Consider the following 12,206-nt stretch of genomic DNA (forward strand, 5'->3'; position numbering starts at 1 on the left):
TATACACTACTAAATGTAAAATAGATAGCCAGTGGGAAGCAGCCTCATAGCACAGGGAGATCAGCTCGGTGCTTTGTGACCACCTAGAGGGGTGGGATAGGGAGGGTGGGAGGGAGATGCAAGAGGGAGGGGATATGGGGATATATGTGTATGTATAGCTGATTCACTTTGTCATACAGCAGAAACTAACACACCATTGTAAAGCAATTATACTCCAATAAAGATGTAGAAAAAGAGCAGCCCCTGCTCACTGCAACTAGAGAAAGCCCATTCGCACCAACGAAGACCCAATGCAGCCAAAAATAAATGAATAAAAATAAATTGAAAAAAAAAAAGAAAACATACTGACTGATCTACTTCCCGTCTTGTGACATTAGTTGCTCTGTGAGAGGAATGAAGAGTTTGCCCCAAAGTCTTACTTTCCTGGCGAGGAATCCAGAGAGCTCTGCATCTACCATGCCGGTGACAGAAATCCTATGCAAACCAACTTAAACAAAAGAGGAATTTATTGGCTCTCATAGCTGGAAGGAACACTCTGGTATTTGAAAAATTAAAGAAAAATCTTCAGCAATCGGTGGGAGCTGGGGACCCGATGCCACCAGGATTCTCTCTCTCTCCTTTCCTCTGTCTCAGCTCTGTGACCCCCTGAGTGTTGGCCTCAGCGTCTCCTGTTGCAGACACATCTCCTCCATGTTGGTGGAGGGGGAGAGAGCAAGGCGGATAGAAGCTAGAGATGCCAAGAACCCCAGTGAGGAAAAAAACTCTAATCCTAGGAGAGGACTCAGGATGGCTCTCAGGGATCACATGTCCATCCTCTGGATGGATCACTGTTGCCAGAAGCATTGGCTACACTAATGCATGGGCCTGGATCATCCGTTTACTCCTGTTGGGGAGGGGGCTTTGGTAATTGAGAGGCTCATCAGAGCCCCAAGGAGGGGAAGAGGAACAGTTCCTCAAAGCAGGGACATTATTTTAGAAGAAGGAGAGAAAGGTTGCTGGGAAGACAAAAGAAGAGTAGATGCTTAAGACACACCCACCTGCCCAAGGAGAGAGGACCCCTCTAAGGGGTTCTTTCTACTAAAAGTTGCCCTGCATCTCGCTGGTACATTGAGTGAAACCAACCCCACTGCCCAGAGAAGTACTTCCCATTGAAATCCTCCAGGAGCCACTGTTCACACTGACCCCTCTGAATGGTGCCTCTTAAAGCCAGACCGTGTGTGGCAGCCCTGAACTTGACCATGTCTGGTTGGACAAGGGATGGGTGGCTGAGCCATGAAGGAAGCATTGAAAACGATGAAATACTTAGTGATAAATCTGACCAAAAATGTGCAAGACTGGTTCACCGAAAAATTAAAATATTCAATACGTTGTTGAGAGAAATAAGAGAAGAAATGGGTAGACTGTGTACATGGATCAGAAAACCCAATATTGTTAACATATCAATTCTTCCCCAAACTGATCTATAGATTCAATGCAATCCCAATCAAAATTCCAGCAGGTTTTTACATGGATATTGACAAGTTGGTTCTAAAATTCATATAAAGAGACAAATGACATAGAATAGCCAAAACAACTTTTAAAAGGAACAGCAGTTTGGAGAACTTACACTCTTGGATTTATAAATCTACAGGAGTCAGGACAAATTGATGGAACTGACAGATGGACAAATGAATCAATGGAATAGAATAGAAAGTCCAGAAATAGACACATGCATATATGACAAATTTATTTTCAATGAAGGTGCCAAAAGGCAATTCAAATTTCAAAGGTGGCCCCTTCCTAGTCCCTGACATACAGTAATTCTATGTCACCAAAACCTGGTTGGATGCTACAGAGGCAAAAATACAGATGACCCCACATCCCTGTGGTGTTGCCTGATGGTTTCCAACTAGATTGCCAGCTCGGGGACACAGACCAGTGGGAGGCATGAGGAGGACCAGGCCTCCGGGGGATATCAAGGGATGCGGGGTTAGAGGCAGAAGAGAGAGCTCAGATCATCTAGCTTGTTTTCTGGGCAAAGCCCCCAGGACAGAGAAAACCAAAATGTTCTGATAACATATTTCTTCCCCAGATTTTATCCTGGTAGAATTACTGGCCAGTAATTACCAAGCAAATTAGAGAATCTACCAGAACTTGTCCCTAATTAGAGAAAGTTGTCAAATGGGAACAATTATCTCTGTTCTGTTTCATTTCCTCCCCCCTCAAGCCAAATGTCTCTGCTTCCCCTCCCCCACTGGGCCTTCTTGCTACTCTTTTTTTTTTTTTTTTTTTTCCCTGCTACTCTTGAGACCGGGGGTTGGGGGAGGGGGGTTGAGGAGGTAGAGGCTCCTGTCTGTCGCCACCACTAGCACCAGCCCAGGAGGTAGTACCAGGGGCCTGTCCTGTGTTCCCAGGAGCCCCATGCCCTCACCACCTTGTTTTCAGAGGGCTTGTCTCTTCTCCCACTAAACTACAGGCTCCCTGCGGGCATGGGTTTGTCTTCATTATCTTCCCATCTCCAGATCTAGCCCAGGGCCTGGCTTCCAGAGAAGGCTTAGAAAAGATTGTTGAAAGGATGATTCTGGGTCCCAGAGTGATAGCCTCCATCCTAGCACAGGGGAGGGGGCTGATGGCCTGACCTCAGCTGCCCTGCCATAGCCCAGAAAGGCCATCCTGCCCACATCCCGAGGAGGAAGCCTGGCAGGAGGTGTGTGATCTCAGCCAGCCTCCTGCATTCTGTGTTGCTCTGAAGTTGGAGACGTCACTTCTGGGTTGAGGGATCAGGGAAAGCTTCATGGAGCAGCTAGCGTTTGGTTTGGGGATTTAGAGTTAAGAGGAAATGCCAACAGAAGCAGCACACAGATGAGGAGCTTGGTCTGGCTGAATTATTGGAAGTTTGCAAGAGGGAAGGAAGGCAGGAAGCCACGAAGGCAGGCAGGCAGGCAGGCAGGAAGGAAGGAAGGGGGGAGGGAGGGGGGAGGGAGGGGGGAGGGAGGAAGGGGGCTGGGGTTGTGATAAACCTTCAAAGACCACCAAGGAGTGTGGGCGGCCTCCCATAAGCCTTGGGAAACCATCCAGCAAAGACACTCCCGGAAGCTGAATCCAGAGTCGATGCTCACGATGGAAGCCAAAGGAGAAAGATGAGGGGCAGAGAACGGAGGCTTGAGGTGGGGCAGGGGGGATAGTACAGGAACTAGAGGAAGGCGGCTGTCACCTGTCATGGGGCAGGGATGCCCCCAACAACTCTGATCAGACAGTGAGGGCAGGAGGGAGTGGGGAGTCAGTTAAACAAAAAGCCTCAACTTTTGTCCTAGAAATTTCCCTTTTAGGAATGTACTCTGAAGAAATTATTCAACATGTGCCTGAAGATCCTGAGTTCCATGATGTCTATCACAGTATTATTTAAAAGAGTATTAACAGGAGAGGGGAAAACATTATGCTAAATAAAAGAAGCCAGTCACAGAAGACCCCATCTTGTTTGGTCCCATTTATATGAAATGTCCAGAGCTGGCATATCTGTAGAGACAGCAAGCAGATTAATGGTTCCCTAGGGCTGGGGTTGGGGGTGGAGAGTGGATTAGAGGGTGACCACTAATGGGTACAGGGTTCAGTTTTGGGGGTGATGAAAATGTTCTAAAATTAGATTATGGCAATGATCAGACGACTCCAATGTACTAAAAGCCACTGCATTGTACAGTTAAAATGAATGAACTTTATGGTTTGTAAACTGTACCTCGATAAAGCTGATCAAATTGTTAAACAGGGCAGGGGGATACTGTGTCCTGTGAGGAAAGTGGTTTCTGCTCGAAGCCGTGGTCAGCTCTGGACCCCAACAGAAAATGAAGCCGCCCTGCATTAGGAGACGGCGCCCCTCTGGAAGAGAGAGGGACAAGGTAGCAGGGGAAGGGAGAGCCTCGGGGAAAACAGCTGGCTGGGAGCTGAGGGTGAGAGAAGAACCCACTGAATGTGATGCTCCAAAGATGACTGTCATCCCAAGTCCCTCCCTGTGGACAGCCAAGCAGTTGGGGCCCAGCTGCCATGCTCTACTGCACGGTGGCTCTGCACCCAGCCACCAGGTCAGGTCCTGGCTGAGAAACAGAGGAAGGTGGGGTGCTCAGGTAGGGGCAGAAGAGAGAAAAGCAAGAAGAAAGAACCCAACAGTCTTGGGGTTGAATCCCAGATCTGCCACTTAACTGGCTGTGTGACCTTGAGCAAGTTACTTAACCTCTCTGGGCCCCTGTTTCCTCACCTTCCTCAGGGGAGAGCAGCTGAAGTTACCAGCTTTAGCAGGTGTAGAGAATGGGGTGCAATGCCTTAAGGGCCCCCTGTCATAGGAGCTGTGCAGGGGCCTCATCACTCGCTGGGGTGAGCAAACCCTGGTGATGGGGGAGAGCCTCATGAGGTCACCAAACCTCCATGACCAGAGCCAGTGGGGGTGGAGCCAGGGGTCAATAAATCACGGATCCCAGAACTGCAGGGGGTACAACAGGAGGAAGAGGGGCTCCCCTGCAATGCCTGATGTCTCTCCTAGAATCCACTTCCCCACCCCACCACCCCCACCTGCCATTCCAGAAGCTTCCAGCATGAGGGTCTTTCAGGCTTCTCTGAAGAAGACACTAATTAAACCTTAATTGACACAGAACTAATTAGCTTCTTAATTACATGGAACCACATGATTAGCCACTCAGCAGACACTAATTGTTCATTAGGAAGCAGCCTCCCCTCTCCCCCTTCCCTTTTCTAGAACCTACCAACTAAGGCACCTGAGGGGCCCATGGTAGGTGGTGCCCCCGGACCCCAGCCCAGCCTCTGGGCCCATCCTGATGGTAGAGGGGGGCAGCTGGACGAGCTCATGCTGCCCTGGCCTGAAGTCAGGTGCCCTTCCGTGATGATCTAAATAATAACAACTTTTACCATTTTGAGCATCTCAGATTCAGGAGCCTGCAGCCTTCCTCCTTCAAACCCCTGGCCCCGAATCAGGATGGAACTGTGGACTCTGGAGCCCCGAGTTTTGGCCTCCTTGGGGTGAGGGGAGCCCAGGGCAGGCCCAGCTTGGAGAGCAGGAGGACAGGGACCAGTGTGCATGAAATACCCACCTTGGGCCGATCAATCACCTCCCACAGCTTAGTGTCTGGAGCCTCTGACACCCAACAGAACAGTATTTTCCAGACAGGGAGACTGAGGCTCCATGAGAGCGAGAAGTGTACCCGGGGGGTGCACACAGCTAGTAAGCGATGGAGCCAGAGTCAAGCATGGGTCTGACTCCAGAGCCCAGCTACTTTCTACTAGTCCTGCTGCTTCCTGCAGAATTTCCCAGATCTCATGATGTGCAGAACTGGGAACATCTGCCTCCATCAACACAGTTTAACTTCTCTATAAGCCCGGAGCAGGGCCTCAGAGAGCAGGGATGGGTCGCCTGGGTTCAGATCCCAGATCTTTCTAAGTTGTGTGGCATTGGGCGAGTTACCCTCGACCTCTCTGTGCCTCAGCTTTCTCCTTTCTAAAATGGGGATAATAATAGTACCACCCCCACCCCCAAGGCTTGCTGTGAGGATTAGGTGAGTGAATGCATGAAAAGTGCCCAGAAGAGTGTCTGCCATGCAAAGCCAGTGCTTTATAAGGGCAGTGGTCACTATTTTCTGTAATGGAGGTTGTTGGTACCTCCAGGAGAGCCCCTTGGGATTTGGGGTCCCCCACCCCTCCTTCCCACCTCTCAGATTTTCCTCTCCACTGTCTAGCCTTGGAAGCCACTCCCAACAGCTAGGATATCACCTCCCCTCCCTGAGATTCTGCCCCCAGCTGTGACCCTCTCTATGTGCTTCCCTGGGTCCAGGCTGTGCTGGCTCCTGAGGGCCTCAAGGTGGCCAAGCCAGCTGGCCAATGGGGGCACACAGATGTCCCAGCGCATCCTACCAGAGGTGTGGGCAGGAAAGGGAGCAACATCGCATATAGATCTAGTGACCACACATCTTGCTTCACCCAGGACAGGCCTACTTTTTGCCTATTGCCTTGAGGTAATTACTCATAGGGCCCCCTTCCACTTTTAAAGGGCCCAGATTTGGACAATAAATGATATGATCCTGGGACTTCCCTGGTGGGGCAGTGGTTAAGAATCCGTCTGCCAGTGCAGGGGACACGGGTTCGATCCCTGGTCCGGGAAGATCCTACATGCAGCGGAGCAACTACGACCATGTCCCACAACTACTGAGCCCTCGTACCACAACTACTGAAGCCCACGCGCCTAGAGCCCATGCTCCACAACAAGAGAAGCCACCTCAATGAGAAGCCTGCGCACTGCAACGAACAGTAGTCCCCGCTCGCAGCTACTAGAGAAAGCCCACATGCGGCAACAAAGACCCAACATGGCCAAAAATAAATAAATTTTTTAAAATGATATCCTGAAACGGAGCAGGGCCCTATGGTCCTTCCTCCCCTCATGCCCTCCACCTGCCTTTTGTCTGTGAAAAAACTTTAGCCGAAGAATAAGTTTAATCAGAGAAGCGAGCAAAAGCAAAAACAAAGGAAAACAGTCCAGCAAGACTAAATAATAATAGTGCAGTCATTATGCAGAGTCAAGGACCTTTAGTTCCTCCTCAAGGGCTGTAGATAATATTCTGAGCCATACCCTGTGAGCTCTTATAGATTCTGAAACCTCCAGCAGGTGGAAGAAGTTAACTACATGATGACCAGGCGGTAGCCATGATATAAGCTGCCACAATTCTGAGAACTGGCCTCAAGGAAATGGGAACAAACCAACCCTGGAACTGAAGATTAACTGTACCTAAAACAATCAAGATGATGCTAGTTAGACCGCTGCATGACCAACTTCAAGATGACTGTCAGAGTTGACTGTGCTGTTTCAGCATGTAACCCCCTCCCTCAGCCTATAAACGGTCTTGCCCACTGGTTGTAGGGGGGGTGCAGAGTCGGCCTTTGGACAGGCATCTGCCCTCCCCTCCACCCTGGTTGCCAGCATCCAAAATAAAGCAAACTTTCCTCCCCACCAACCTTGCCTCTTTATTGCCTTTGGAGCAACGAGCAGCCGGACCTCACTTTCGGTTACAATCCCACAGTGTACACACCCTCCCCTGCCCACCGTCGGCCAGGTGCTGTCCACACCAGTGGGCCGGAGGCAGTGCTCACCCATCCCAGGGACTCCTCCACCTGAGAAGTAGGGCTGTTGGGACCCCCTCCCCTGACAGAAGAGGAAAAAACAAAAGCATGCGGATATAGGTGGAGGGCTTCCCCAAATTCCTACCACCAGAAAGGGGAGGAGTTGAGGTGCTAACCCACGACGGTAGGGGGGGCCTCGGAAGCCCACGCCCCTTCTCCTCCTGCCCTGCCACGCTCCTTCTCTGAGTTGGCAAGAGGGCACTACGAAAGAAGGGTCGTGTGGGATGAGAAGGTCTAGGGGTACATGTGGGGAGAGTGGCTGGCGCACACTGGCATTTATGAAAAGGAGTTAAAGCAACTCGGTGTCTGGAGGAAAGGCTGCTGGGGGCGGGCAGTTCTGGGGGCGACAGGTGACTGAGTGGATTGGGAGCAGGTGAGAGAGAGGAACCTGGGGACAGGGGCTTAGGCCAACTATCCAAAGAACCACACGACCAGATGAAGCGTATTCCCTTATTTGTGTTCCGCCACTGGCCTAAGGACTTGAGATACAGGGTGGGGGGGCCCCAAAATGCCTGAACGGAGAGCTTCATGGAGGATGGGGCACTGATGTTGGCTGAGTATCGAAAAAGGCACCGCAAGTGGGAAGAGCTTGTGCAAAAACTGAAAAATACATCTCTGATCTCTTCGAGGATGATGAGTGGACCAGCTTGGCAGGCCTGGGACGCTTTAATGGACATGAAGCCAAAGGGGATATTGTGGCCTGTTGGGGAAAGCTTTGGGTGCCCTGGTGAGCATTTATTCCTTATGGAGGAATCCAAGGGAAACAGCCCCTTGGGTGAGGCCATGCTGGCTTCAGGGTTGGTGGCAGAGATTTGCTCACGGCCCCTCAACACCTCCTCCCATGCCTTCTTGCCCTCTTGAGTCCTCTTCTGGTCCCTTTCCAGAGGGCCAAGCCTGGCCTCCAGGGCCAGGATGCTCAGGATGACTCACCCCTTCCCTAACTGGTCCTTGGTTGGGGGAGGAAGAGGTGAAGATGCCCCAGCATCTTAGGGAAGTGCCGGCCACCCCACCCCCACCCCCACCAGGTCCCTGGTGTGGCTTCAAGAGACACAGCAGTTAGGTCAGAACCCCCTCCAGATGCTGTTACAGTGTATCAAGGAAAGCCCCCTGGGGGCGTTTTCCCACCTGTTGCTCTATTTCTGACACATACTGCTCGCCCACCTGGAATTCCCGGGCCCTCCTCTCCTCTCATCTCAGCCCTTCCTGTCCTTGGACAAGTTACCTAGTCTCTCTGGGTCTTTTTCTCCTCATCCGTAATGTGGACATGACAGTACCCACCTCCTGTGAGCCACAGAAGATCCAAGGGATTAATTCATACCAAGTGTTTAGTGCAGGGCCCAACATGCAGCCTTTAGACACATTTCTGCACAGACATGATCCACGTGCAATGACCACAATTAGGTTGCTCAATTAATGGTGGCTATAGTTCTTCTCAAGGCCCAGCCCAAAGCCCTCTTCCTCCAGGAAGCCCTCCCTGACCACCCCAGGCTTAAGTGGCACTCTCTCTTCTGCTTTCCACTGCCCATCCTTCACTGCTTGTCGCATCCTGATGTGCACCCTGTGTTGCCGATACACACCTTGCCCCGACATCTATTGGGAGCTTACCATGTGCCAGGCACAAGTGCTTTACATCTGTTAACTCATTTAACACTCCCAACATCCCTATCCCATTTTACAGAGGAGGAAAACAAGACACAGAGAGGTTAAGTAACTTGCCCAAGGTCACACAGCAAGTAAAGTGATGGACCCAGGCCAAGAACCCAGACAGTCAAACTCCAAAGTCCATGCTTTTACCTTCTACTATAATCAGGTTGATAAACGTTTGCCCAGGGCGGGGCGGTGGGGGGTGGTAGGATATACACATGACAAGTACCATGGGCTTTGTGGAGTTTCCAGTTTCACGGCTATGTACACTTGGGGGTCTATACCAGGATTGTGCATATGTGGTCATTGCACGTGGATCATGTCTGTGCAGAAATGTGTCTAAAGGCTGCATGTTGTATGCACAGAGAGCTTAGACACCACACTTTCAGAGTGTGTGCACATCTGTACAACGTCTGTGTGTGCACCCGGTGTGTATTTCTGCACGGGGGGTGGGTGGGGTTGTAAGAGGGCACATCACACACTTTTGTGTAGCTGTTATTCTTCCTTAACAATAGTTAACTACTTGGGAGGGAAGTGGAGCAGGACTTACTTCCCCTTCTTTAGAAATTGAGATGCCAGAGCCTGGAGCAGCTGCATGACTAGCACCCTGTGTGCGCATGGAGTATGAACAGCATGTGATCCAAGCACGTACGCACGTGTGTGTAACCGTGTGTGTGTGTGCTAAGTACACCCACGCATCTGTGTGTCGACAGTGCCTGGGTGAATGTCCACACAGTACATTGGTAGCCGTATTTGGGTGCACAGAGGTTGTATGTGACCCGGGTGTGATAAATATACGTGCATATGCAGGCGTGCATGTGTCTGTACTCGGAGAGGTGTATAAGCAGGCACACGTGAGAGGAAGCGTGGTGGGTGCCAAGACTGCAAAGTAAGACAGACCTGACCTCCGCTCCTGCCTCTGCCGCTGTCCAGCTGTGTGATCTTGGACAAGTTGCTTCATCTCCCGAAGCTCAGTGTCTGCCTCATAAAGTGGGACTCAACCTCCCAGCTCAGGAGAGTTGGGAGGATGAGAGAGAACAGACCTGAAGCACAGTAGGCACTGAACATATGTGCGCTATTTGAGGACGTGTTTGTGTGCACACGTACGTGTGTGCCACGAAGGTGTGTACGTGGATCTTTGTGTGTTCCCAGGGTATGGAGTGTCGGGGGGTGGGGAGCATAATGGGTGAGCACGGTGTGCTGGGCACACGACGGGTGTGTGCTCAGGCTGCGAGGGGCACAGTGGTGTCATTGCAACGCGTGTGACTGTGTGTGCGCTGTTGCACACAGTGTGTGCATGGGGGGCCGGGCCCCAGGCCCCTGCTTTTGGGAGGGGCTGGAGTAGGGGGGCCTGGCGGGGCGTAGGGGGGTATCTCTGGCTGTCAGGCCCACGGTGGGTGGGGGCGCCCCCGGCGGCGGTGATGGAGCGCCCCGCTCTCCCGCCAGGGCTGCCAAAATACAGGCAGACAGGGTGTAATTACCGGCACTTACCGCGGCCATTACCCCCCTCGCCGCCGCGCGTGACACACGACCCGTCAGCTCGGCGTTCGCACCATTAAGGGGCCTCATTAGCATCCCGGCTCAGAAGCAAAATTACCCTCACTGCTCATTTCAAGATGTCATCAATTTTAATTTAGGGCCCCAAAGATAGTACAATGGGAAGCCCTCCCGGCCCGCCGCACAGGGGAAGGGAGGAGAGGATGGGGGAGGGGAGGGGGGCAGCCAGGCCAAGGTGCGGGGGGAGGGAGGAGAAGGACAGCGGTGGGGCGGGTGGCAGAGGCCCAGCGGGGAGGGGAGGAAAGCGCTGGTCTCCCCCTGCCCCCAAAGAGGTCCCCAGGCTAGGGCCTCCGCTGGCGCCCCCTGGGGAGGAAACCGGAATTGCAGGGACAACCAGGGACAGGGCCCTGACCCACCCGCCCCTCGAGGGCCAACTGAAAGTAAGTCTGGAGCCACACCTTGAGCAAGATGCTGTGCCTGGCATTTCCCTTCAGTTATTCCTTTAATTCCCACAACAACCTTGGGAGGTAGAGATGGCAGTCCCCAGTTACAGAAGGGAAACCGAGGCAGAGAAAGTCTCCCCCACTCCCCTTAACACGGCAAGCCACGGCAGAGCCCACGTTTCAACACAGGTCCGTTTGGTTCTGCTGCTCCCTGCCTTCCTGGACCCAAAACCTGTGCCTCGTGGAATAGTCTTCTGGTCAGTGCCTGGGCCCCCCAGCTTCATCTGCTGCCAGGCTCCCCAGCCCTCTGGTCCACAGGCAGCCTTCGCACACTGTGCCTGGAATGCCCCCTCCGTCTCCTTGCCAGCCTGGTCCCTCATGATTCAGTTTAATACCGCCTCTGCCTTCCTGTAACCCCCTCGCTTAATCATCATGGCTGTTCATGTGCCTGTCTCCTCGCCCCCACCTGCCTGGGGACTGGCTCCTAGGGAGTAGGGACTGTCCCTTATCCACCAGGGCATCCCCAGCACCCAGCACAGAGCTGGCTCTAAGGAGTGCTCAAGGTTTGCTGAGGGAATGAATAACCACTATCTCGCAGCCAGTCTTCCTGCCCTCAGGTGGAGGCGGGCTGCTGTCTGGGTGGAAAGGGACCACAGACGTGTCCCCAGCCCACCCTCCATCGCTCAGATGAGAACCTAGGGCTCAAGATGTGGTCGGTGGGCCCTCGAGAAGGGCTATTTCAGTCTGTCTGAGATGGGACCAGAGTGGGCGTGCCACAAATGTTTGAGTGACTGAATGATTGAACACATGGATGAATGCACAAGTGGGTGAGAGGCGCGCACCCCAGGGTGCTTTCAGGGCTCTCCAGTGTCAGAAGTCTTAGCTATTTCCTCTCCAGGCCTCACAGCAACTTGACTTATCAGCACTCCTGGGACATTTTTATTTTACAAGCAGAGCCTGGGCACATGCTATGCCCTTAAAGAGCCTCTTTCTTCTGAAAGGGGAACTACACAGGCCAATGGAGATTTTCCAGGAGGCGGGGGGAGCCTTCTTGTTATTCCAGCCAGCTCCACCACCCCAGTCTGTCTTAACTCATAGTGGGGTTCAGGTCAAGGCCCTGAACCCAGTGGGCCTTGGTTTCTCCAAGCGTAAAGGAGGAGGCCATAACCCACACCACCACTTCTCAAGCTTTGGCGTGTGGCTCAGACCAGGCAGCAGGAGGAGGGCCAGGCTGAGGGCAAAGGGCACTGCCAATCACCGCACCTACCCCGGCCCAGACCGGGTACCGCCTGCCTCCCCTGCTACCCACAGCCCCTCCAGCTCCCTGGCCACCTCCAGAGTGAGAGGAGGGGGAAGGACCCCCATCCTGAGCCCTGAGACAGGGTCCTCGCTTGCGGCAGGCACCACTCCCCGGCCTCACAGAAGACAGATCGCTCCCTTAATCACTCTGGAAAAGAACCCCAAGCCGAT

The sequence above is a fragment of the Mesoplodon bidens genome, assembly GCF_964165515.1.
Source record: "Mesoplodon bidens genome assembly, chromosome: 10".
Taxonomy (NCBI): Eukaryota; Metazoa; Chordata; class Mammalia; order Artiodactyla; family Ziphiidae; genus Mesoplodon; species Mesoplodon bidens.